Below are 26,849 nucleotides of genomic sequence, written 5' to 3'. Positions count from 1 at the left end.
GGAAGATAAACGACTTGGTCAAGCTCACTCATCTGGTAAGGGGTGCTGCTAAGATTTGGACCCAGAACCCTTGCCTCAGAGCATGCTACTCCATGTTACAGCTATCAAAAATACATTTTCTATTTATAATCACACCTGACGTGTCCTTCTGTGACTATAAAATGTTTCAGTCGAGGAGATCGACATCCCTATTCTGGAACAAGAACTAGATCCAGCTGGTGTAGGTATACTTCCATACAATAAGCATAGTACATGGGGCACTTGGTGTTCATTTTCAATTCCTTTTGAATTGGCAAAAACTTGGTGGAGAAACGACTTGAGTCCCTACTCCATAATCCAGTTTCGGATTATGTTATTTTGTTTTTTTATTTTTTGCAGAGAACACATGTACCACAGGTAAGGAAGACCTCGTTTGCCATCGAGCTCCATGACTAGTTTCCTCCCCAGTATAATGGGGAGGTCTGTGCCAAGTGTGCAGGGTTCTTGAGGATGCAGTTTCTTGGCTTTATGGACATTTTTTTTTCTTTTGTGCTAGGGATTGAACCCAGGGCCTCATGCATGTTAAGTATACCCTTTACCACTGAGCTGCACCCCCAGCCCCTACAACTTATTTATTTTTTTGATATAATTCAGTGCTTAATGTAGTATCTGTCATATCAGAGGCGTATACTAGGTATCAATTGAGCTATGAATGAAAGAACCTGGTACACACCATATTTTTCTGGCTCAGAGAATAATTTTTCATATTTTAGCTTCTTCTAAATTGGGGTATGTGCTATCCTGAATGGAATATTACAACAGATGTCAACCGGATGGCTGGTGAGATGTAGATGTCAGTGCTCACATAGCTTGGCTTTTACCCCAGGGTCCTCCAAGGAATGAAAGTAAGACCTGGTTTCTACTTGAAAACCTTTCATTGGTACCTTTTGGTAAGGTCATTTAGGCACCCAAACTTGCAGAATGGGTGTCATAGGTTAGAAAGAATAACCTCTAGAGACAGTGGTAAAACACGTTCAGGAAATGCTGTCTTCAATACATTTGACACACAGAGAATGTTATAGAGGAAAGGAAAAAAATGGACATTAGCTGTTCTGAGTCAAAAAGGGATGTAAAAGAATTGAACACTGATAGGCAGAATTAATACTGTTACCATGGCCATTCTACCAAAAGCAATGAGCAGATTCCATGCAATTCCCATCAAAATACTAATGACATTCTTCACAGTACTAGAAAAGATAGTCCTAAAATTCATTTGGAAGAATAAAAGGCCACAAAACCCAAAGCAATTCTAAGCCAGAAAAGTAAAGCTGGAGACATCACCATACCTGACTTCAAATTATACTACAGAACTATAGTGACCCAAACTGGGTGAGATTGTCATAAAAGCAGGCACACAGACGAGTGGTACAGAAGAGAAGACACAGAGGCAAACCCACACAGGTATAACCATCTGCTCCTTGACAAAGATGCCAAAAACTTACATTGGAGAAAACACAGCCTTTTAAACAAATGGTGCTGGGCAAACTGATCATCCCTATGTACAAGAATGAAACTTGATCTTTATCTCTCATCCTGCATATAAATCAACTCAAAATGGATCAAAGTCATTGGAACTAGAACAGAAACTATGCAACTGCTAGAAGAAGATGTAGGGTCAACACTTGGTTTTTAAGTGCAGACAATGCACTTCTCAGTAGGACCCATAAAGTTCAGACAGCAATGCCACAATGGGATGGTATCAAGTTAAAAAACTTCTACCCAGCAAGGGAAACAGGAATGTGAAGAGAGGACCTACAGAATGGGAGGAAATCTTCCCTAGCTATTCTTCTGATGGAGGATTGATATCTTGAATATATGAACTCAAAAAGCTCAGCACCAAAAATTAAATAACCCAGTTAATAAATAAATGGGTATTTTATTATTATTATTATTTATTACAGACCTGCTATTAGTCTGTGTCATCAGCATCAAACACTTCTCAAAAGAAGAAATACAAGTGGCAGACAAATCTATGAAAAAATGCTCAACATCATTAGCAATTAGGGAAATGCAAATCAAAACTACACTGAGATTTCATCTTACCCCATCAGAATGGCAGTCATCAAGAATACAGGTGATAATAAATTGTGGAGAGGATGTGGAGAAAAAGGAACACTTTTACACTGTTGGCGACACTGTAAATTAGTACGACCTCTATGGAAATGAGTACGGAGGTGCCTCAAAACACTGGACATGGAACCACCATGTACCCAGCTATAGCACTCCTCAGTATTCATCCTGAAGGATAAAGTCATCTTACTACAGCGACACATGCATAGCCATGTTTATAGCAGCACAACCCACAGTAGCCAAACCATAGAACCAGCCTGGGTGTCTATCCATAGATAAATGGATAAAGAAAATGTGGTATATATACACAGAAGAATGAAATTATGCCATTTGCAGGAAAGTGGATGGAACCAGAGACCATCATGTTGAGTGAAATAAGCCAAGCTCAGAAGGTCAAGGGTTGTATGTTTTTTCTTGTATGTGGAAGCTAGAGAGGTAAAAAGGAAAAGAAAGATGGGGGCCAGGGGTCTCACGAAACTCAAAGGGAAGTCAGTAGAGGAAAAGGACCATAGGGCGAGAGTAGGGAGGAAGTGCTGGGAAGTGGTACAGTGTTGCATTGTGTGCAGGAACAAATGTATAGGGACAAATCCTTCAGTATGTACACACAGAGAATATTCTACTATAATGCATCAATAAAATGTGGAAAAAAGAATTGAACATTGAATGTAATCATTTCAAGCAATTCCTTAAGCCCTTTATTGGCATACATATTCCTTTTTGTGCACAAAATGATACATGATAAAAATGCTTAGGTGAATCTACATACCTTTTAGGATAAAATGATGAAGGATAATCGAGTCTTGTATTGTTTAATTGGCAGTGCTTTAAAAACATTTTTAATGTAGGATATATTAAACTTTATATCAAATGGTCATATGATAGAATGAGCTTTATCAATTGTAGCTATTAGTTACTACTTCAAATTTGATCATCACGTAGTGGATTTGCATAGAAAATGGATCCTGTAGATCACACAAGAGGCACATACAGAACACCAATGTGTTCTTCCCAGTTGGGAATTTTCTGTGTAACCGCTTGCTGTCTTCCCACATGTCCCCATCTAAGGGCACGTGTGAGACTGATCAAATCATTTTGGGGGTCTCCACATGGGATCCATGGGTGGACTTGTTCCCCACCTTCTTTTTTGAGATCTCAAATATGAATGCCCACAGGGGGCTATTGGTTCCTAACCTGGGGTCTGAGAATTTCGTTACAATCATGACCAAGAAGAAATCTGAGTGGACATTTACTAATTGGGAGGCTAAGAGGCCAAGTCAGAAAGACTTTACTTAACCTTCATTTTTTTGAAGTACATTTTGGCTGGGCATAGACTTCCAAGTGGATAGTTCTTTTTTTCTTTAATTTTTTTCTTTTTCGTGTTGGAGAAATGTTCTCAGTGGCATCGTTTCCAGGGAGCCATCTGCTGAACCATCGTCTTTATTCTCTTGTGCATCATGTGCCTTCCCTTGGTTACTTTCACGATCTGTTCCCATAGATTGATTTTCCTCTCACTATGGGTTGTGTATTTCTGTTCCTTTGCATGCCAGGTCATTTTTTATTGGACGCTGGACATTGTGAATTTGCCTTCTGTAGGTGCTGGGTATTTCTGTATCCCTGTACATGTTTTTGAGCTTTGTTCTGGGACGCAGCCACATGGAAGCAGTTTGATCCTTTCAAAGGTTCCCGGTTAGCTGTGTCGGGCAGCCCCAGAGCGGGCAGTAGCCCTTCCTACTGAGGCAGCACCTGCAGAGGCCTTGGGCTAATGCCTGCTGAATTGTGAAATGGTGAGAACGTGAACTCTCCCTGGTCCTTTTTGGGCTCTGGTGATGGATTCTTCTGTCCCCTCTTAGTTTTTCCCCCGTTTCCAGTGGCTTCCCCAGATGCATCTGTACTCAGCTGAAGAGTCTTCGAGTTTCCTGTGCAGATTTTCAGGGCTCTTTCTCTCTTCTGCCTCATTGTCTGTCTGCTTCCCGCTGCCCTGCTCTCTCCTCCCTGGGGCTCTGATCTGCCAACTCTAGCTTCCTTGTCCTGCCTGGACTCCACCCTCCTCCCCTCAGCTCAGAGAGACCCCCAGGAGTCTGCATTCCCTCTTTTGCACTGCGGCCTGGAACCCTCTCCCTGAGGTGTGAGCTGGGGCGTGTGCAGGGCTCACTCTATTTCTCCTTTCCCAGGGCTCGGTGTTCTGCAGAGCCTCGTGGCCAAGAAACCTGCTATTAGTCTGTGTCATCAGTTTGCTTTAATCCAGGGCTTTGGATTTAGAGGCAGCTGGGTTTGATTCCTGGCTCCAGTGCTTACTGTCATTGTGACACTGTGTAATTTATTTATCATTCCCTCCATTGAACATGTTTCTTCATCTGCAAAATTGGAATGACATCTCCTACCTGGGAGAATTGTTGAGGGGATTAAAGGAGATTAGAGGAGATGCATGTAAAATTTCACAAAATAGATCATATCTAGTAAGCACTTGCCAGGTTTTTTTTTTTTTATTGGTATCAACGAATACAATTTACTTTGGAACAATCTCATGAGATAGCTACTGTGGTTTTCTAGAGGAGGAAGCACAGAGTTTGTGTAAATCAGGGCCAGCCTTCGGACTCAGAATATCTGGCTTTACATGCCATGTTCTCCAACACCACCCTCTAGAACTGCCACAGGTACATTCAAGAAATGGTCCTAAGGCTGCCCCATGGTATCCACGGGGGAGTTGTTCCAGGAATGCCTACGGATACCGAACTCCATGGATGCTGAAGTCCATTATATGGAGTGATGCTTGCATTTAATACATCCTCCTGCATTCTTTGCATCATATCTAGATTACTTATAACACCCGAAACAATGTAACCATGAAAACCCTTGTTCTACAGTTTTGTTTACAGAAAAATGACAAGAAAAACATTTGCACATGTACACAAGATGCTTTCTTTCCTCCTCCAAGTACTTCCAATCTGTGGTTGGTTGAATCTGCAGATGCAGACCTCGTGGGTTATTACCGCTTACTCCCTGTTCAAATTTTATTTGAAATTGGATCATGTTGATCAAAAGTACTAATTCCCACCATGACACATAAAGGTATTTAAAACCGTTGACTTCCAAGCAGGGGGACTGCAGTATTTCAGAGCCAGAGCTCCACAGGGGACCCTTGCCCTCTCTATCTTGCTGTGACTCTGTGCTCTGAGAGAGGCTTGTGCATTGGAACTAATGAAAATTAAATGCTGAAGTTCTGCAATGGCACCAGGCACACCTCAAGAGCCCAACAGACACATGTGACAGTGGCTCTGGCCCAGGACAGCCAGGGAGAGAGCATTTCTGTCCTTACAGGGTTCTGGTGGTCAGCGCTGGCCCAGCTTCCCAGCGTGGCCATCTCCTACATGCTCCCGGGTCCTCCCACAAGCCTTCCTTGTTCATTCAGTTGATATTTGCTGGGCATCTCCCTCGTGCCAGACCTTGCCACACGACAGTGGCAGAATCAGACAGGCTCCCTGCCTGTCTCAAGGACTCCCCTGCAGGCCGCAGTCTACTGGCGCCCAGGGGGTACCGAACTCCATGGATGCTGAAGTCCATTATATAAGATGGAGTGATGCTTGCATTTAATACATCCTCCTGCATTCTTTGCATCATATCTAGACTACTTATAACACCTGATACAATTTAACCATGTAAACCCTAGCCAGTAAGCATTCTTCTCCTTGAAACTCACCAGGAGCACTTTGTCTCCCTCAAAATGACCTCGCTGCTCCCTAGCGGGCACCAAGGTCCTCTGAGATGGGACTCCCACCTCTGCTTCTAGTCTCAGCTTCTCTATTCTGCTGCTAGGGGCCTGACTTCTGGTGCCTGCACCCTGGAAGCCCGTCCTGCAACTTTGCTCTCCTAGGTGCTGAGAGATGGGAGGTGGGAGCTGGCCCCATAGGCAAGGCCGTTGAGAGTCTCTCCAGGGGCCTCTCCAGCCACACAGTGCCACTTCCATTCTCTAACTCCCACCAGGGTTTGGCTCAGCCCACAGCTTCTATCACATCTGGTTCCCCAGGCGCACTCTGATCTTTTCTCTTGGGACTCCTATAGCACCTCGCACCAGCCCATGTTACGGGGCTTTGGCAACGTTGAGTACCTACTGTATACCACACAGCATGCCTACCCTTGTGAATGCACAGCCAAATGAGACTGGGCTCTGCCCTCTAAGAATCAGCATTTACAGATGGAGAGAATCCACCTAAATATAAAGGGACTGTGCTGGGCATGCTACATGAAATAAAGGCATGATAACAGCCAGTGATTACTGAGCACTTACTATGTGCCTGGCCCTGCCTGGGTTTATGTGCATTCTATCTCATATTCCTCATAACTACCTGTGACTCATGCATATTGTCACCATTTTACAGATGAGGCGAATGAGGCTTAAGTCACTTGCTCACAGTCACCCTAGCTAGTAAGTATCAGAGCAGCATTTGAATCTAGGAATGTCTGTAAAGCTTGGTCTCATCACCATGTCAAATTCCTACCCATTCTGAATGTAGCAGGGTTTTATAGAATGAACAGGAGCTTCTCATGTCATGGACAAAAGTATGGAAGTATGGGCATTCAGGGTGGAGGAGAGAGCAAAGTTTTTTTTTTTAAAGTGATGCTCAGAGAGGTTAATTAATTCATTCAAGGTCACACAGTGGGGACAGAGTTTGAACATGTTTCAGAGTACTCATTAAAATGCTGGGGCTGGGGATGATGAAAAAAGAAATAGGAGTTTCTTTCTTTCTTTCTTTTTTTTTGGTTACCCTCCCTTCTCTCCCACTTGCTATGTAAAAATGAAAGGACTATTGATTGGTAGGGTAGAATGTGCAGTTAGTAATGAGATTCCCTCTGAAAATCCTTTAAAGTCTCCATAATTAATTTATTTGGGAGGTGAAGCAAACTGTGCACGTGGAATGAGTTAAAATTATTAACGACCCGCGCCGGGTCGGTTGCCTGAGGCTGCACAGCATGAGGAAGAGCACCAGGATTCGGGTCCATATGCTGCCCCTCCATCGCGCTCACAACCGTGTTCTCCAAATCAATTATTGATCACACCCGGGGTTCGAGCGGTCCTTTCTCAGCCACTGCTGCTCAGCTCGGCCGCGGCTGCTGTGCTTGTCCTGGTCCTCCCTGGACGGAGCCTGGAGCCAGGGGCCTGGGGAGGTGGACAGGGCCCCTGCGACCCCCTGCCCCATTCTCTCAGCCCGCTGCTCCGCCTCTCTCCAGGGGAAACACGAGCCATTTAGCCTCCGAGCGGGCTCTTGTCTCAGCACAACAGTGCAGTGGGCTTGGGGACCATGTGCCGGGCAAAGCCAAGAGGAGCAGCTTCGAGGCAGAACAGTGGGGTCCGGGTGCAGCGAGCTGCCTGGGAACCGGCCCAGGGAGCCTCCAGGGAGTGGGTCTGTACCTTCACCCAGGTGGATGCCCCGGAGGCCGAGGCTTGTGTGCTTTACTGCATGCCCCTTGGACCTTAGGAAAGAAGGAGGGAACCGTGGTTTATAACTCTCTTTCCTCTGCCCCTAGAAAGGTGAGTAGTGGGATGATAATGGTGGGGACTAACTCTGACTAAGTGTTGTGCCCAGCGTTTCTCCATCTGCCCAATCCTCCTAAAAACTCTGTGTGGGTACCATTCCCAAACCCATTTACCTGACATCAAAGCTCAGGAAGGTTAAATCATGACCTAAGGGCCCGCAGTGACTGAGCCAGGACAGGAGTCCTCTGCTGCTGTCCCTTCTGCTGTGTGGTGCCCTCCCCGCCCAGCCCAGCCTGGATTTTTTTTGTGTGTTGCTGACTTTTCTGTCCCAAGGGCCGATCAGGAGGGTCTGACTTTCAAAACCAGAGAGTGGGGCCCAGCCCAAGGAATGTCAGTGCCTTCTGTCAGAGTCCCTGGTTGAGAAGTGGCCTTGGAAACTGCTCCGTGCTCTTCAGGATAGTTAACAATGAGGTGACAAAGGATAGGAAAAAGGTGACTCCTTCATCCAGATCTAAAACCACATTCATGGAGCATTTGCTGCAGACAACGCTGTGCTGATGCTTAAAATGAGATCTTATTGAATCATCAAGTAGCTGTACGGGGTAGTTACGGTTATGTCCTTTTCAAACCAGGGGAAACTGGGATCAGAGAGGTTAGCAGCCTGTCCCCAGCAGTCAGTGATAACTGGGTTCAAGTCCTAGTCGGCCACAAAACTGTCCCATACATCCTGGCATCCTGGCTGCCTCCGAGTACCCATTAGTCTAGACGTTCCCCGCCACCCCCCCCACCCTGTCACCCCAAGACTCTTACACAAACTCCTTTCACGTTTCCCCCTTTGGAATATGCTTGCCACATTATTTAAGAGGATCAGTTCTGCCAGAGGATAAATGAAACTATGGAAGCCAACAGCCCGTGGGACACAGGCAGAGCTCATCCGCTGCATTAAGTATAGATAAGTATAGTCGTACCTTCTGGAGACGTGAGGGCATAGATCAAGTGAGCAGAGCACGCGTTTGGAAATCACGGAAAGAGATGGAGAAGCCGAGAGGTGTCGAACATTTGTGACTCCTCAAGTGTACATGAGGGACCGGTTTCCAAATAGTCACAACAGACTCAGCGTACACGAGGCTCCCAGTATTTGTGAGGTCTTCAGTCTGCCACCATTGCGGACACCCATTCTGGCCCCATGAGTTGTCTGCCAAGTGAAATCCGTAGCAGGGTGATCTCCTGCAGTCTCCTGCGCATCTCGCTGATACAGCCCACGCACTGTATTGGCCCTGGGCACCCGTCATCTGCCAAGTTCCTATCAGCTCTAATCCTTGGAACTTCACCTTCCGTAGGGAAGGCACAGAGAGAGGGCCCAGGGGCTCTGCACAAACCAGGGACCAGGTGATATGGCCTTCTCCCTTGCTTGCACCCCGCATCACCCAGCCCCCAGTTGCTCCAGACGGCATGTTTAAATTTTTACACTGAGCCAGGCCATTCAAGGCTCTCAACTTGTTCCTTGACCCTTCTGTTGAATGGGCTTTGCAGTAGCTGGCCTTGGAGTTAGCATTGTCTCCAGATAATTCCCCCCGGGACACCTGAGTCTGTCCTTTTGTCCTCAGAGGATGCCCTTGACACCAGAGTACGGAAAGCAAGCCAAGGATTTGGAAGTGGGCCTCGCTAGTCACCGCCTTAAAAAGGCTTTTATTTCTCTGGATCTGTCAAATGAGAGTAGGGATCCCTCTGTGGCAGGATTGTTGTTAGGATTAAATAATGACATTGGTAAAAATATTTTTCAAAGCCAGTGTAAACTGGATGGCTCTTGTTGTGACACCCAGATAAAATGTGTCTTAATTTGTCTCTCGGCATTGATGGGAATCCTAATCCAGGCTTTCTGGGGTGGGCTGACAGTGATGCAGGCCTATGAGAATCCCAGGCGTCAGGAGGAAACCCGAGAGGTGCTTCAGGTCCTCGGTCGCTCAGTGGAGTCCTGAGATGCTGCCCACAGCTGTGGCTCTGTGGGTACCAGTGTGGGTCAAGGCCATGCACTGGCATTTAGTACCCACCCTATTCCAGTGGTCACCCTATTGGAAGTTCTGCCATTTGTGTGCTGTTTGGAGACAGGGAGCACAGAGACCCCTCCCCTGCATCCCCTTCCTCTCTCCTGGTTTGGAGCTCACCTCTCCCCTCCACCCCACTAAACAGGAGCTGTTCTGGAAGTCTGCACTCACCCATTGTGTCTTCATGGTGCCACCAATGAGAGAGGCACAGGTACTACAGGGACGCCATTCACCCAGTTAGCTGCAGCAGAGGGGACGCTCTGGAGAGGCTCCCCAGAGCAGGTAAAAACCACTGAGATGCAGGGGGAGAGAGCCTTCGCTAATTAGCATATTGAAATTAGGAGAAGATGGTGGGAGGTCCTACCTCAGGCGGTAGGAGTAGCGGTGGCAGTGACTAGAAGGCAAGCTGGGGACCCCCAGGTAGTTGGCCTGGCTCAGGTGAACCAGCACATTGATGGGCAGCTTCTGGTCCCACGTGGACCAGGTCTGAAATTACAAACATCCCTAAGACAGAGGTGGAGTGGAAACAGAAATGGGGCTTTCATAGAAATCTAAGGAGTCAGAACTTCACTGAAATTAGGGAACTGGATGAGGAGGAGGAGTAAGCAACGTTTGTATTTTTCTTTTAATGTGTGAGACAGCTTCAATCTCCACTTAATAAGGCTCAAGGGGGTTTAACTTGATGCCAGGAGGATGGTGGGAATAAAGGATCTGAGATGTGTCTTCCAGGATTCTTAGTTAATATGCATGAGGCCGAGATGGCCGAGCACAGATTCAAACTTGGTGACAGCAGCATTTAAGAAGCAACTCTGTTCCCGGGGCTCCCCCCCCACCGTGGGAAAGGAGAAAGGTAGAACATTTAGCATCTGCCAAATTCATTCCGATTTCTTCCTGTTGGAATGCATCTCTGTCTCTCTGGTCAGTGGCAAAAGGAAGTGGCCTTGAGAGTTGGAGTGGAGGTTATTTTTAATGTAAATGGACCCGTAAGAAACCCTTCCAGGAAGTCAGGCTCAGACAGACCCCGACAGCTCTGAGACGTGATCGTCTTAAGTGGCTCTTCCTGGGAAAAATGCGAAGGAGTCTGGCCACCTCTTACCCCGACGCAAGCTTCTTTAGGAAGGGACAGGAAATGTCATTAGGAAAAGCTGAAGGCCCATTACCATCCACTTTAATGTAGCTTTTATTTGGTGGGCCATTTGCTAATTTAATAAAGGCTGCAGATTCCTGGTGACTGATGTTTAGAAATTGGAGAAGCCTTTTCCTCAAGAGCTCAGCAGAGTAGCTTCAAAGAAAGCTGGAGATATACGTCCCAACTTCTAGAGAGATGTGCCTGGCAGAGTACAATGGAGGAACTCAGAGTATCTGGCCTGGGTCGGGGTCCTGGCTCTGGGTGGGGCTATGTAACCTCCCTGGGCAACTTCATCCCTTTAAACTTTGTTCTCTTGATGTATAAAATGGGTCTAATGCACAAAAAATAGACAGACAGGTAAATAAGTAAATAAATGAAAGAAAAAAATGAATATAAGAACATCCTCCTTCCAGGATGTGAACCTGACCAAGATACAGTGTATCAAGTGCTTAGCCTGGTCCCTGTGATGCTGTTTTCCACTTCAATCAAATTAGAGCTGAGAGGAAAACGACGGTGGCTGAGGGCCCAGTGCACAGGACAGAGCTCTGCTCAGATGGCCAACAGCCCCAGACAACTGCAGCCATGGGACCCTGCCCAATGCTGGAGGGGTGGGGATTGCTGCAGAGGCATGGGCACAGTGGGAGGGGACCTGTGTCCGACTCTAGCTCTTCCACCTCTCAAGGCAAGCTTCAGGCAAGATAAAGAAGTCTAAACAGACATTGCCACCCAAAAAGAGACCTGCAAAATGCAGAATTACCCTCCTCTGGAGGGACGAGAGACTGAGCAAGAAATTAACTGTGGGACTCTGTTCATCCAAAGATGGATGGCTGGGAGCTTCAGAGACGCTGACCAAGGATCATGGCAATCCCAAGGTGTAGTCTGTCAGCATTCAGTGCTGGGTAATGACAGAGGCCAGAGGGGAGGGTCCCTGGAGAGCAGGACAAGAGTTCCAGGGAGTGGATAAACCTTTGGATAAGATGCATATGGGAAGAAATTAGTGTTTTTGGAAGGAACCTGAGTCTGGGGAAGATAGAAGCCAACTCTTGCTGAGAATGGCATTGCAAAAAAATTAGAAATGATGCTGTGGAAGAGTCAAAAGATACAAGAAATTGTAGAATTCATACCCTAATAACCATGAATAATAAAACAGTCTAAGAAAGACTTTTATGAAGTATATTTATAATATTCAGAGAGATAAGAGAGAAACTCATAGGTAGGAACATGAAATTATAGAAAAACAACAGTTGGACTTGAGGGGAACCGAATAAAAATTCAAGAAATTTTTAAAAAAGTGATGATTGAAATGAGAAAAGTAAAATAAAATAAAAAGGCTCATGAAATGGTAGCTAGAAATAGTTGAAGAGAGAATTAGTAAAGTGGAAACAGAGCTAAGTAAATGAATAAAAAGGGAGCATGGCTACGAAAGAGAAAATGCAAGAAAAGGCAGAGATTAAAAGGATTAAAAATGTATCCAATAGAGTGTTAGAAAAATAGATGGGATGTGATGGAGAAGAAGAACCCCTTTTAGGCAAAATGGTGAAGAAGTTTTTCAATTTTGAAGCCATAAGTTCTCATTAGAAGAGAATAAAGAATTTTAAAAAGCACTAATTGAAACAAATTAATTTGTAGCTATACCATAGGAAAATTGCAGAATATAAAAAATAAAGAAAAATATTACATTTTGAAAAATAAAATAACATGTTACTTATGAAAATACACACCATTTTAAGACAATCTGAAAAATAAATATAAAGTATATTTGGGAAGGTAGCTCAGGGGTAAAACACTTTCCTGGCTTGGGTGAGGTCCTGGGTTCAATTTCCAGCACTGAAAACAAAGGTAGAAACAACAAACCAACCAACCCACCACTATTAGTCAATTACTACCAATTATTAAATATGGTCTACTTCTTTCAGTTCAAAAATTTTGTGGGAGTCATATATCTTTTAAAGAAAGCTTAGTTCTTTAAGTTTTCACAATTTGATGCTTAGTTTTCAAATTTCGTGAATCATGACCAGTGTGATTCTATATCATGTACAACCAGAAGCAGCAGAAGTTATACTCCATTTATGTAGGTTGTATCAAAATTCATTCTACTGTCATGTATAACTAATTAGGACAAAAAGACAATTTAGTGAATCATAGATGGTCCCCTATTATTTATTTTTTTTTTTTTTTAGTTGTAGATGAACACAATGACTTTATTTATTTTTTTTTATGTGGTGCTGAGAATTGAACCCAGTGCCTCACATGGCTGGTTGAGTGCTCTACCACTGAGCCACAACCCCAGCCGAATCCCATATTATTTTAAAGGACAATTTTCAACATTGAAAAGTCTCAAAGTTACTGATAGATTGCAAGTAGAGTAGAAAGAAGAGCCTCCCTCCCAGAAATTTGAGAGAAACTTGCCATTGATGCTCTATCATCTTCCAATATTGTAATGTTTATCTCCTACACATAAGAATGACTTCTCATATAAGTACAGTATATTATTATATAATAATCAAGAAGAGGGAGTTAATATTAGGGTGTTACATTGAATCCTCAGGCTTCACTCAGTTGGTTTTGCTAATTATCCCCTGATGTCCTTACACAAGGACATCCTTCCTGCCCCTACCATCCCACGAATGTCCAAACAGATCCAATTCAGACTCAGGCACTGACTTCCGTTGTCATTTCTCCCTAGTCTCCTGCCGTCTCCAACAGTTTCTCAGTCTGTTCTTGACTTTTACAACCTTTGTTTGCACTTCAGAAGATCAAACCTCACTTGTTTTGCCCAAGTCCCTCAGTTTTTGGTTTTCCTGATATGTCCTCCTGGTTAGTTTCAAGTGATAATTTTCTGACAGCCTTATTACAAACGTGTGCCCTTCTGCCCGGGTACCCTAACAACTGGCACACAGTTTCAATTTGTCCCAGAGCTGAGGAGGCTCGCTTTGACCACTTGATTAATGTGGTGTCTGTGGGGGTGTTGCCCGGGAACGTTACTCATTTTCCTTTGCAATTAATAAGCATTTGACAGACAGTTACCTTGAAACTGTATAAACATCCCATTCCTAATCAACTCTCTCTGGCTTTATTTATATCAGGTGGACTCGTGTTTTACTATTTTATTTAAGGGGTATAATCTGTTGCTGTCACCGTGTTTTTAATGTTTGAAATTTCCCACATTTGGCCCATGTCAGCCCTGAACACTGGCTCCTGTGTGCTTTGACATGTCCCTGTCATTGTTCAAGCAGCTCCTTATTTTATGAAACAAGATGTTACAGGTTCTTTTTGTACTTTTCTTATTCCTGTCCTGGAATCAGCCACTTCTTCAAGGAATGTTGATTTCTTTTACTGAAAAAAATCATAGTGAGAAGTCCTTGATGTGGACATCAATTGGTCTCATTGAATGGGGATATTGCTGATCCCAGACACCCTCAGTGGACAGAGCAAGGTGTGTGTGTGTGTATGTGTGTGTGTGTGTGTACATTCTCTTATATATTCATATGTCCGTATCTGTCAATCAACTATTCTATCATCATCACATGACATCATCTCTCATCTACCTACCCACCGATCACAAACCCTGAGTTCACACTGATGCTCCAACCTAACAACTCTTTGCTTCCCATCATCACTACCATGCGTATTCATCTGGTCAACCCCACCCCTACCCGCTGTGTGCCCAGCCTCCCCTGCAGTGCTGCTTCTTCCCCGGGCAGAGGCAGAGGCCCTCTTGCCCAGCGAGAGCCTAGGCACCTGCATCTGACATCTGCCACCTGCACTGGCCCCACCTCTGCACAGAAACCTCCTTACCCAGCCTGGGCTCAGACGGCCCACGCTGTACTGCCCCAGCTATAGACAGTGATAGTGTGGTTTTTAATTGCTGTAACCTTTTATTGTGGTAAAATATACATGACATAAAACTTACCATTTAAACTATCTTCAATGTACATTTTGGTGGCAGTAAATCCATTCACATCGATGTGCAAACCGTCACCACCCCCCACCTCTAGAACTTTTTCATCATCCCAAACTGAGACTCTGTGCCCGTTAAACACTACCTCCCCTTTCTGATTTCCCCCAGCCCCTGACAATGACCATTCTACTTTCTGCCACTGGGAATTTGACTATTTTAGGTACTTTATATTAGTGAAATCACAAAATATTTTTTCTTTTTTTTAAAAAAATTTTTTAAATATTTAGTTTTTAGTTCTTGGCGGTCACAACATCTTTGTATGCAGTGTTCAAAGTTCAAAGTTTATAGCAGCTCAATTCATAATAGCTAAGCTATGGAACCAACATAGGTGCCCTTCAACAGATGAATGGATAAAGAAAATGTGGTATAAATACACAACGGAATATTACTCAGCCATAAAGAAAATGAAATTATAGCATTTGGAGACTATCATGCTAAGTGAAATAAGCCAATCCCCCCAAATCAAAGACTGAATGTTTTCTCTGATATGTGGATGCTGACTCGCAATAGGAGGTTCAGTGGGGGAGGGAGGAATGGAGCTCATCAGATTGGCCAGTAGGGAATGGGGTTGGGGAGGAGGGATAGGAATGGAAAAGCCAGTAGAATGAATTGGACATAACTTTCCTTGTTCATATATGAATACACAACCAGTGAAACTCCACATCATGTACAATCACAAAATGGGAATTTATATACTATGTGTGTATGATATGTCAAAATACATTCTACTGTCATGTATAACTAAAATGAACAACAACAACAACAAAGACTAAAACAATAAAATCATTGCTTTGGGTGGTACTGATTCTTAGTACACTAGTTATTTAGATTGGAGCCATAAGCTGGACAGAATAGTCAAATTTTGGACAAGGTGGGACCTGAGCTGGCTGTGATTTAGAGAGAGCAATGACAGGGCTTTGAATGAGAAAAGAGAAATGCATCAAATTAAGAGTAAATATGAATGGGATTTAGAAAAATAATAAAATACTAGCCACAGCAGAACCCGAACAACACTAATAGCTAACATTACTGAATTCTCACTGTGTATCATTACTGTGAAAAGTACCTCACTCTCACACTCGCTTGCTCTTTGAGATAGTTGTTAGGGCAAAGTAAGACACAAGGTGCAAGATGAGGAGTGGTGGGAAACACTTTTCACATAAGAGATAAAATTTGTCACTAATTAGTAGTTGAGGAAAAAATTCATGTAATAGTCAACAAGCATTTATTGACCTTGATTAGGTCCCAGCCACTGTGCAACTTGGATTTATTAAAAATTAAGTCTCCTGTAAAGTTGGCTCTGGAAAACTTTATCTTTAATTTTCTGTATTAGTCAAGTTCAGATGAGTGATGCTGCATTAATAAAACAATAAAACAAAGTTTATTTTTCACTCGCTTTAAGATGAGTTGAGCTTCCAGATACCTCTCCAGGGCAGGACATCAATGTAGTGGCGGTGGTTTTAATTTTGAAGTGTAATCCAATAAGACTGATGACCAAGCACTTCAGCTCCTGGAGAAGGTAATGAAATACGTGTGAGCCATCTGGACCTTTGTGTTGATTGACATCAATAAGCGAACCAGTTTTTGAGGTTGTGAAAGAAGTGTTCATCTCCAATGACGATTGCAAGCTCCTGAGGACTTATTCGGTCAGGAGGAGGCCACAGCGTATCATCCCCTTTGGCAATTTTACTGTCATCATTCAATTCCCCTGTCATAGTTTTCCATACCTAGGCCCCTTTTCTGATCATGACGTCATTTTTGTAATTGCTGTTGTTGGCATATCTCAATTTGCAGTTAGGTTGGAGCTCAAACTCCAAGAACTCATAGCTGAACTCGCCTTGGTGACCCACATAGTAATGCAGATGAAAGTCACTCTCCTTGACTCACAAGACTGAATCATCACAGGGTCCTTGACTCCCATGGGACCACCCCAGGAGGGGAAGAGGATATGTAGGGTTCAGATCAAATTTGTTTTATGGCCCCACCTAACTACAAAGGTGGTAAGGTAGTGTGATCCTTTTGTATGCTGGAAGTAACCTGCTAATGAGTGTATACCACAGGTCTCTGCCTTATTTCTGGAGTAAAATAAAGTGACTCTCTCCTTCTTTCCCTTCCTCTTGTCCCTCCCTTTCCTCCTCTGTCATTTGTCTTTAGGATTGGCTCTAGATTTAGGCCCTAAGCCTTGCACCTGACTTCCAAAGACCCCTGAGTAGTGGACCTCTCTTTTAATTCCACAGCTATACATTCAGAAATCGTACCAACTGACCAGGCTGCCTCAGCCTGGGGAGGCTGAGGGTGATTAATGACTTGCTCAGGTTTGCCTACCCCGTATTGCTCTATTTTCAATCATACTGTGCATTGCATAACTTTACAATTGATGGGGTGCACCTGCTCCCAGTGCAACAGTCTCCTGGAGACATCCAGAACTGCTCCAGGCAGGGGCAGGGGCAGCTGAGCTGCTAGGAGGTCAGATTTCCTTAGCAACATATCACTTAGCAACAGTGAGCTGGTTGGTAAGGCCTGGGTTCTGAAGAAGGAGAGCCACGGTGGAATAACAGTCTGACAGAGGGAAGATTGTCTGAGAGCAGCAGAGCAAAATCCTAAAAAATGTCGATGGTGGGCATTCTGGACCCCACACTGCATGAAGCACAAGGGAGGTACCCCAAAATTGCACTGTAGCTATTGTTCAGTTCTGAAATTGAAACTGTAGAACTTCTCCCAGGAAACATAATTTCTTTTCAAGGTTTTTTTTTTCTTTCTTCTTCTTCTTTTTTTCTTTTTTGCAATCTGATGGGAATCTACTGTGTATGCTTCACAATCGATTATGCATTTTTATTGCTTTGAAGTGATGATTTCCCCCAGTATCATGGTGATTTCTTCATCTGCTGGAAAAGGATCTGTGTGTCACCCCTGTATTGCTTGAATGATTTCCAACCCCCTCCTGCATAGTCCTTTGGGTTCATCACAGGAACAAATGGAGGCACAAAACCACATTATTTGGGGCACCTCGAAAAACTTGTTCAGTCACAGTGGGTTGGCACGGACACATGAAAACAAGACGTTGGTTTTATTTTGTTAGGATTGTATTAGTAGGATAGCACAGTGGTGAAGCATCTAGCTTCTGAACTCAGACCTAGTTGGAATCATGATTTGGTCACTCACTTTTGGGGTGACCCTGGGGATGTGGCTCTTTAAGCCTTGATTCTTCTCATCTATAAAATGGGAGAAATAACAGATTTGATCTTGTGGAATTACTGTGAGAATTAGGTAAGTTAAGGCATAGAAAGCACTTGGCCTAGGGCCTGGTGTCTAATACGTGCCCAATTCATACTGGTTTTTATTATTAGTAAGCTCTAGCAATGCTGTTCGTGGAGTAAATAAGTGTTAGTTTATGTCTTTATCCAGTAAAACCTTGGAAAATAAATCATTATCTACTAGAGTTTATTTTTCTGTTTGAATCTGTTCAATCCTGAAGTCCAAGTAGAATTCAAATGGGGCTTTTGGTACTGAAACAAAGATCAGCAGGGACTGCTGTATCAGGAAGTAGGGATTGCAAATCGTAAATGTGGCCTCTGAAGTTTTTCTTTGTTGTGGACAATATTTTTGTTGTTTTAAGCTTCATCAGCTGCCAACTGTAAAGAACCAAGAGATTTTCACATAAAAATTACTGTCTCCTTCTAGACTTGGGTCGGCCTGCTTTACTCTTTTGTGTTACCTGCTGTGACAGAAGACAGTGGCCCCCCAAAGATGTCCATGTTCTAATCCTGAATATCTTAGGCTTCGCGGCAGAGGGAAATTCAGGTTGTAAACGAGACTAGGTTGAAGGTGAACCCCTGCTTGGGGACTGGCTTTCAGTGTGGGTGGCCGTGCTCAGATTGTTCCTCAGAGCAGAGGAGGTGGCCTTTAGTAAGATGTCCCCAACCTCTGGTGATCTAACTTAGGACTTTTGACTTTATGATCAACACACGTTCGGTAGAATCCACACATGGAATTTTGATCTTTCCCCAGGCCAGTTACATGTGGTAAAATCCTCCCAATACTGGGCAGGGACAGGGGGCTGCATGTCCTGGTCAGCCGGGCCATCCCAAGGGAGCAAACAAATCTCTATAGTGGGCCGCGTTGCCAGCGTTTTTTGGACACAGATACTCAATGTATTCCATGAGATACCCAACACTTCACTATGAAATCAGCATTGTGTTCCATGATTCTGCCCAACCTTAGGCCAGGGTGGCTGTGCTGAGCACATCTGAGGCCAGTTAGGTTGGTCTATGGTGTTCAGTAGGATGGGTGTACTAAATGCATGTTGCCTTATATTTTATTGGACATAACCCTATCACGAGTAGAGGAACATCTGTACTTTCTTCCTTTCATTGCTAAGACAGAAGACTTGGGAGCATAGAGACCCTTCAAGCACAGAATCTTCATATTTTATGCTTTGATTGATACTGGATCTGTAAGTTGGAAATTTGTTCCAAAGTGTAAAATCTGCCACTAGAAAAGGAATGCTGATCATTTGTCTATGTATTTTGAAAGCACATGACTTTCAAATTCCTTCCTATCTTTACAGCATTTGCACCATGAACCGAGCTTTCCTGACACTTCCAATCCCTTCCTTCAGCGTGACAAATTTTGAATGCATATTTCTAGACACATGTATGTACACTAGCTTGATCTCCCAATGCAGTTTTAAAGCCAGCTTGATGGAGGAGGCCAGCTTAGTAACTTGGAAATTGCTTGGGCAGTGCCTTTCAGAGGTTTATTACATATGCCCAGGTTCAAATCTGATTTTTCTGGGAAGGAGCTGGGAGAAATCTCTTACACAATGACCACTCAGAGCAGAGACTTTGACCCAAACATTCATCTTCTCTCCTTCCTGTGGCTGGTAACTCACCAGCTGGTAGAAGCGAAAAGACTGTAGGAGTTGGTGATGCCTAAACAAAAATAAGCAAAGAAAGAAAGTCTCAAAATAATTAGTCTTTGCAGAGACAGAATTTACCTGAGCTCTCTGGGCAGACAAAGGGAATTCCAGCTCAGATAGGATGCCACCAAAATGAGATTTGGAAAGCAATCCAAGAGCTGGGCTTGATGCCCCAGATTTATGCATGCTGTCAGCTTCTGAGCAATTTAATTATTATCATTTTCTGCCTTGAGATATTGCCCCTGTTTCTGGGAATAGGCCTTGAATATTTCCCACTTGGTGACATTTATTACTGCCACCCCTTGTCTCATAGCAAAGCTCAGTCTAAGTCTTCAATTCCCCTGGTCCCCGCTAAATCTCATGTTTAAAAAGAGCCTGTTTCCTATTGTAAGCATAAGTATGACTGCCGTAACAAAGGTTGGCTTTTTCCAATATTGTATTGGGGTAGATTTCCTTGTCTGGAGCTGCTGAGAAACTGCTGACAGTTTCAGATCTCAGTAAACCCCGTGAACTAAAGTAAGACGGGAGCCCAGGCATGTAGACAGGCCTGTGGAGTGACTCATGGAAGACGCTTCGATTCATGACTGCATCTTGCTGGGCAGGCATTGTCCTGGGAAGACTGACTTCCTGGAGGTGAAGTTCTTTGTGTGTGTGTGTGTGTGTGTGTGTGTGTGTGTGTGTGTGTGGTATGTGGCGTACATGTGCCAATTCTCCCTCTCTGTCTCTCTGTCCTATCCTGTCTCTTGGTGGTGCTTGGGCTCTCAGGAACTCTTTTTCAACTTCTGACTTGAGGGTGGCCTGCACAGTGGAATCTAGAGCTGAGTTACAGCTGGTCAGTTCTCGCTGACCAGCAATGGCTTATGGCTATGCGGTGCTTGCCTTGGTCCTCTTCCATCAGCACCACATCCTCGTCTTCATCATCACTGCCACCATCATCCTCGTCTTCGTGATTGTATGACCATCATCCCTACATATTTATCAAAGTCTTCTCTGTGCTGTGTGAGGCAGTTAGAGATGCGATCTTATTGACGTCTTATAACACTACTGCAAATTAGATGTTCTTGTGTCCATCTAGTGGCAAGGCAAGTGTGGCTGGTGGTGGGTAAGCATCTTGCACCAGGTTGCAAGGTGAGTGACAGGCAATGTGAGTGGAACACAGGGCTGTTTGACTTCAAGGCCTCTGTCCTCAATGCCATACCATGCCACACCCAGCTGCCTCTCTTAAAAGATTTAATTAATCTTTCTCTTTATATTAGAGGTTTTGTTGTGCCCCAAATCAATGGGATTGGTAAAGCTGAATTAAATAACAAAACTTTCTTAAAGCTGAATGGCAAAATTAAACAATTTTTAAACAATTCTTTCCCTAAGCCCTTCACAGGCATTAAGTATTTAGTGATTTAATTAGGTTACACTTTGTTTTCATTGCAGCCATCAGAATACAAACATTTAGAACTTGACCTGGTGGCTTGGTTTTGTGTTATTTTGACCCTTTGCAGGGCCCCTTTGAATGACATATTGGTATAGGGTTTCACTGGGACATAGTTATACATGCAAATAACATAGTTTGATCAATTTCATTCCCCACTCCCTTCTTTACCCTCCTCTTCCTCTCTCCCTCTCCTTCATCCCCTTCCTCTGTTAATAATCCTCCTTCTATGTTCATGACATCTTTTTTTCCTTCCTTCAATTTCCATATATGAAAGAAAACTTGCCTTTCTGAGGAGACTATTTTGCTTAACCTAATAATCTCCAGTTCAACCCATTTTTCTGCAAAGGACATTTTATTCTCCTTTACGACTGAATAAAAAAATCCATGTGTACATACATACATATTTCTTTCTATTATCTACCTACCTACCTACCTCACATTTTCTCTACTGATTCATTTGTTGATAGGCACCTAGGCTGATTCCGTACCTTGACTGTTGTGGATCATGCTGTAATAAACATGGGCATGCAGCTAAGGGGATGCCAACTTTAATTCTTTTGGATAAATACTAAGGAGTGGTATAGCTGCATCATGTGCGGGTTCTGTTTTGAGTTTTTTTGAGAAGCCTCTCTACTGACGTCCATAGCAGTGTATCCTGATTTAGATTTCCCCCACAGTGTGTAAGGGTTCCCTTTCCCTGCATCCTAGCCAGCATTTGTTGTTATTTGTATTCTTGCTGATTAATATTCTGAGTGGGATGAAGTCTCAGTGTTATTTTGATTTGCATTGACTTGATGGTTAGAGATGTTGAACGTTTTTTTTTATACATTTATGGTTCATTTATGCCTCTTTTGAGAAATGTATGTTCAATCCATTTGTCCATTTACTAATTGGGTTTGTGGTTTTTGGTGTTAAGAATTTGAATTTTTAAAAAATATATTCTGCATATTAGTATCCTGTTGGAAGAGCAGCTGGTAAAGATTTTCTTCCATTCTGTGGGCTCTCTCATCACTGTTAACCATTTTCTCTGCTCTGCAGAAACTCTTTAATTTGATGCCATCTCATTTATCAAATTCTTGCTGTGATTTCCTGAGTCCTATTCAGGAAGACATTGCCTATGCCTGTATCTTGAAGTGTTTTCTTCTAGTATTTGAAAGCTTCAGGTGTTATATTAGGTGTTTGATGTATTTTGTGTTGTCTTTTATACAGGGTGAGAGATAGTGATCTAGCTCATTCTTCCACATGTGAATAACCAGTTTTTTGAGCAACATCTGGTAAACAGGCTATCTTTTCTCCAACACGTGTGTTTGGCATCTTTGTCCAGAATCTGGTGACTGTAGCCACGCACGCTTGCCTCTGTGTCTTCTTTTTCATTGATCCTTGTGTCTGTTTTATGCCAGTTCCACACTGTTTTTTTTTTGTTACTATGGTTCTGTAGTATAATTTGAAATTAGTTAATGTGATGCTTTTAGAATTGCTCTCCCCCCACCCGACTCAGGATTACTTTGTTATTCTGTGTTGTTTGCTGTTCCATATGAATTTTAGGATTTTTTTTTCTTCTTCTGTGAAGAACATCATTGTTATTTTGGTGGGGACCACATGGAATCTGTAGATTGTTTTTGATGTGGCCATTTCAACAATATTATTTCTTCCTATCCAGGAACATGGGACGTCTTTCCATCTTGTGTGCCTTCTTCAATTTATTTTCTCAGTGTTCTGAAATTTTCACTGCAGAGGTCTTTCACATACTTGGTTAACTTTATTCCAGGCATTTTGTTTGAAGCTATTGTGAACGGAATTGTTTTCCTGATTTCTTTCTCAACAGGTTCATTATTGGTATATAGACAAGCTATTTATTTTTGTATGTTGATTTTATATCCTGTTATTTTGCTGAATTTATTTCTCAGCTCTAAAAGTCTTCTGATGGAGCTGTTAGGGTCTTCTAAGTATGAAATCACATCATCTGCAAATAAGGACAGTTTTACTTCTTCTTTTTCTATTTGTATCCCTTTTATTTCTTTTCTTTGATAATTACTCTGGCTAAAATTTCAAGAACTATATTGAATAGAAGTGGTGAGAGGCAATGACCTTGTCTTATTCCTAATTTTAGGAGAAATGTTTCTAGGAGAAATGTTTCCCCACTCAGTATTATGTTGGCTTTCAGTTTGTCATACACAGCCTTAACGGTATTGAGGTGAGGGCCTTCTATCCAGAATTCCTCACGCCTTTGGTCATGAAAGGGTTGAATTTTGTCTGAGGCTTTATTATTATTTTTTGCATCTATTGAGATTTTTATATTTGCCTGTGTTGAGCTATTCTTGCATTTCTGGAATGAAACACTAACTTGATAATGCTGTATGATCACTGTAATGTGTTGTTAAATTTGGTGTTCAAGAATTTAATAGAGTTTTGCATCTGTGTTCATCAGGAATATTTGACTGTGATTTTCCTTCATTGTAGTGTCCCTCTCTGGTTTTGGTATCATGGTAATTGTGGCTTTGAAAAATGAGTTTGAAAACTTTCTATTTCTTGAAATAGTTTGAGGTGAATTACATTGTATTTTCTTTAAAAGTTTGGTGAAATTCAGCTATGAATCCATCCAGTTCTGGGACTCTCTTTGTTGGGAATCTTTATTATTGATTCAATTTCGTTTTTTGTTATTGGTTTGTTTGGGTTTTTATTTATTTATTTATTTATTTTAAAAAAAGACACATTTATTCAGCGTCATGATCAGACTATTACATTTAGCAATCAACAGCATGGGTGCAAAAAAAGAAAAAAGTCTACATTAAAACCCTTTGTTGGAATGCTTTACACTTTCCACAGAACAGAAACTAAAATAACCTGTTATACAATTAGTCACAAATACAGTCCTCGAGTTTTTTTGCCCATACACACGAGTATTGTCTAAACCATGTCTTCTTTGTAGCAGCTAGGCCCTGCCACCACTGTGCTTGGCTGAGTTCACAAATCTGTTGAAACCTGTAGCTTCCCTGTCACTTCTCTGGCCCTCCTCTCCTGCTAAGCTTTGTTTCCTGGCAATATTAAAACCTTCTGCCATGCCATAGCTACTGCTGCTGCTGGAACCGCCATAGCCACCTTGGTTTTGTGGTTTGGCAAAATATTGGCCTCCACCACAGTAGGGTCCAGAGCTTCTACCTCCAAAGTTTCCACCCTTCATGGGTGCAAAAGTTGATGACTGATTGTTGTAACTGCCAAAATCATTGTAGCTTCCACCACCTCCAAAATTGCTTCCATCATTACCAAATCCATTGTAGCCATCCCCGATGCCACCATATCCACCACCACCATGACTGCCACCAAAGCCACCACGACCACTGAAGTTCCCTCCATGACCGAAATTGTCATTTCCACCAAAACCACCTCCACGACCACCACCGAAGTTTCTAGAATTACTTTGACCTCTTTGGCTAGATGAGGCACTAGCCATCTCCTGCTTTGACAGGGCTGTCCTCACTCCACAGCTGTGGCCCTTCACACTGTGGTATTTTTGAATGACAATCTTATCCACAGAGTCCTGGGCATCAAAAGTTACAAAAGCAAAGCCCCTTTTCTTTCCACTGCCTCAGTCAGTCATGATTTCAGTAACTTCAATTTTCCCATAATGTTCAAAATAGTCTTGTAGGTGATGTTCTTCAGTGACTTCCTTAATGCCACCAGCAAAGATCTTTTTCTCAGTTAAGCGGGCCCCTGGTCTTTGGGAATCCTCTCTGGAGACAGCTCTTTGGCTCCACATCTCTTCCATCCACCTTGTGTGGTCTTGCGTTCATGGCTCATCCACTTTTCCACAGTGACATAAGTGACAGGCCCAAAGCCCCTGGAGCGCTTGGTGTTTGGGTCTCTCATTCCCACACAGCGCGTGAGTGTTCCCCAGACCTCAAAATGGCTTCTCAGACCCTTATCAGCTGTTTCAAAGCTCAGCCCTCCGATGAATAGCTTCCGCAGCTGTTCTGCTCCTTAGGGGACTCTGATTTAGACATGACAGCAGCAGGAAGACAGACTTTAACGATGCTTTCTCAGCCGCGTCCACGGGCAGAAAGGAGGCTTGTTTGGGTTTTTAATAATATCTTCTTGATTCAATCTTGGCAGGTCATAAATGTATGAATATAACATATATTCATCTAGATTTTATGATTTATTAGAAAACATTTTCAAAATAGTTCCTAATGATCTTCTGAATTTCATTGATATTTATTATGATATATCCATTTTAATCTCTTATTGATTTGAGTCTTTTCTCTTTTTTTTGGTGAGTTTGACTAAAGGTTTATTAATCTTGTTTATCTTTTCAAAGAAGGAATTCTTTCTTTTCATTGATCTTTTGTATTATTCTTTTAGTCTCTGTTTAATTAATTTCAACTCCAACTTTGTAATTCTTTCTTCCTACTGGTTTTGAAACTGGCTTGCTCTTGTTCTTCTAAGACCTTGAGATGCACAATTACTTATTTATTTGAGATCTCACTGATTTTTTTTATTCATTCATAACTAAAAAGATCCCTCTTAGAACTGTTTTGCTGTATCCCACAGATTCTGGTATGCTTAATTCTAGGAAATTTTCAATTTCTTCCTAATTTCTTCAATAACTTTTGATAATTCAAAAGTTAAATTTCCTCATGGTTGAATGTTTCTGTAGTTTATAATGACGTTGACTTCTGATTTCATTCCATTATGATCTGATAAGATGCAAGAGATTATTTAATTTTTTAAAAAAATTTTCTAAGAATTGGTTTATGGCCTAATACATAATACACTTTGGAGAAAGTCTCATGGGCTGCTGAAAAGAAAGAGTATTCAGCTGTTGTTGGATGGAATATTCCAAAGATATCTGTTAAATCCATTTTACCTGTCATATATTTTAACTGTGTTGTGTCTTTGTTAACTTTTTTGTCTGGATGACCTATCTTTAGGTGAGAGTGGGGTATTGAAATCACCTACTATTACTGTATTGATGTCTATCTGTCCTTTATGTTGAAATAGTGATCATTTTATGAAATTGACTGCATCAATATTTGGAGCCTATATATGTACAATTATTATGTCCTCTTGTTGGACTGTTTCATTTATCAATATGTAATGACCTTCTTTGTCTCTTCTGACCAATTTGATTGAATTCTGCTTTGTTGAATATGAGAATAGCTACTCATACTTGCTTTTTGATCCCATTTGGATGGAATATCATTTTCCATCTTTTTACTTTCAGTCTTTGAATGTCTTTGCTGGTGAGGTGGGTTTCCTGCAGACTATATACAGTTGGATCTTTAAAAAAAATTCCATCTTCAGTCTATGTCTTTTAACTGTAGAATTAAGACTTATACTCAGGCTTATTATAGAGAGGTATGTGCTGATTTTTGTCATTTTGTCTTATTTCTAATGTTTGATTTGTTCCTAACTCTCATTTCCTTATCTATTCTTCTATTGGGATTTTTTTTTCTTTCAGACGCTCTCTTTCACATTTCTATCTTTCTCTCCTCTGTGTAGGATTACTTTAAATACTCCTCCAGTGCTGATCTAGTGGTCATGAATTCCTTTAGTTTATGCTTATCTTAAAAGTGTTATTTTGTTTTATTCTGAAGGATAGCTTTGCTGGATATAGTCATCTAGGTTGGCAGATATTTTATTTCATGGCTTGAAATACATCATTCCATGTCAAACAAACCTTTAGAGTTTTGCTGAGAAATCTACTATCATTCTGAAGGCTTTGCCTTTATAAGTGACCTGGTGCTTCTCTTGCAGCTTTTAAAATTCTTTATTTGTTCTGCATTTT

At 42.4% G+C, this 26,849-nt stretch overlaps 1 pseudogene; it reads right to left on the bottom strand.

Moving 5' to 3' along the window:
- Nucleotides 1-23,762: 23,762 nt before the first annotated feature.
- LOC101974894 (heterogeneous nuclear ribonucleoprotein A1-like) lies at nucleotides 23,763-25,122 on the bottom strand (annotated as a pseudogene).
- Between the last annotated feature and the right edge of the window lie 1,727 nt (nucleotides 25,123-26,849).

Source organism: Ictidomys tridecemlineatus, chromosome 9, assembly GCF_052094955.1.
Source record: "Ictidomys tridecemlineatus isolate mIctTri1 chromosome 9, mIctTri1.hap1, whole genome shotgun sequence".
Classification (NCBI taxonomy): domain Eukaryota; kingdom Metazoa; phylum Chordata; class Mammalia; order Rodentia; family Sciuridae; genus Ictidomys; species Ictidomys tridecemlineatus.
This window is presented reverse-complemented; position numbering and strand designations above follow the sequence as displayed.